Source organism: Rattus norvegicus, chromosome 8 (assembly GCF_036323735.1).
Source record: "Rattus norvegicus strain BN/NHsdMcwi chromosome 8, GRCr8, whole genome shotgun sequence".
NCBI lineage: Eukaryota > Metazoa > Chordata > Mammalia > Rodentia > Muridae > Rattus > Rattus norvegicus.
In genome coordinates, this window is record NC_086026.1 from 45,794,169 (window position 1) to 45,795,580 (window position 1,412).

The 1,412-nt window shown below is 37.3% G+C and overlaps 1 non-coding gene across 1 annotated transcript; it reads right to left on the bottom strand.

The window, feature by feature from the left end:
• Positions 1-552: 552 nt before the first annotated feature.
• On the bottom strand, positions 553-751 carry LOC120094516 (U2 spliceosomal RNA). The gene has a single exon (XR_005488813.1). It is a non-coding gene; the product is annotated as a U2 spliceosomal RNA (small nuclear RNA).
• Positions 752-1,412: the final 661 nt, after the last annotated feature.

A 1,412-nucleotide genomic window follows, 5' to 3' on the forward strand; every position in this document is an offset into this window, starting at 1 on the left:
TTCTGTCCACTTGCCCCATGGCAGAATCCTTTAGAGTTGTGTAGTTTTTAATATCATCCACTCAAAATGAATGAATTTGCTTTAGGTGATTTTCTTTGCAGGATGTATGGTATATGGCTAAACTTTTATTATCTGAGTTTTTCACACTGTCAGTGTTATACAAGTAACAAGTTAACAAGTAAGTAGTCATGCATGACCTCCTGGTGTACATAACATATTTTCTCAGTTCTGTTTACTACTTGCTTGAATGTATTGATAATGAGAAGTTTTCTGATTTTTTTTCAGATAGTGTCATCGATCACTATATGTGACATCATTTTCTTCCTTGAGCTACCCTGCAATAGTTCTTTTTTTTTTCAGGTTACTTCACACTGTTTTATTTGGGAGCGGGTGCCATGTTTATTCCTCGATCATGGACTTCATAACTTATATGATTCTTTACTCATTACTTCACCTAGCACCAAAGGGTCACTAAGTGTCATTTTGATCAGCCAGCCATCTTGATCAGAGGATATGTTGATGAGCCCCAGGTTTTCAGATGCCCCCAACCCAGAGAAGTGTACTGTTTGTAGAAATACTTCAATTTCAGGTCCTTCCATAGAGTGGATGGAACAAGCTCCTTAGTCTACCATTCTGTCTCCAAACTCCAACAACTTATTTAAGATATTGTCCTGGATAGTGGACATATCATATATTTACATAATGAGAGCAGATATTACATTTGATTCTAGCCAAGAGGCCAAGAAGCAGTCTGCAATAGCTCTTTCATCAATAGTAATAGTTTTTTTGAATTGCTGCGTTCATTGGCATTGAGGTTTTCATTGTTTCCTGCTTGATTTCTTTCTTTCCCTGACCTCCCCTCTCCTTTCCATCATTCCTACTCTTTGTTCCTTTTCTTTTTTTTCTTCTTTCCCCCTTCCACACCCATGTCATTCTTTTTAAAGACTATGCAGCTTCAGCTAACCTGGAACTTGCTATGTAAAACAGGCTGACTTCCAACCTGTGATGATCCTTGTGACTCTGCCTTCCAAGTCCTGGGATTGCAGGACTATGCTACCACAAATGACTTTGGATTTTTCTATTTCTTCTATTCTCTTCCAGAACTTTTCATATTAGTTCCAAAACAGAGACAGTTTAAAAATATTGAGTACTAGTTAGTCCCACACAATTGCAGTTTTTCTCTTCTTTGGATGAGAAAGTTTGATGTACCTAAAACTGCATTTAACACCTTAGCTGGGGGAAATTGTTTTCCCTATTCCTGAACAAGGTTGTCTCCAAAACTAATCCATTAATTTGAGGAATAAAAGTGCCAAACTCCCTGCAAAAAAACCTTTAACAGAATAACTACTTGTAAAATATGGTTTAATTTTAGTCTCTCTCTCTCTCTCTCTCTCTCTCTCTCTCTCTCTCTC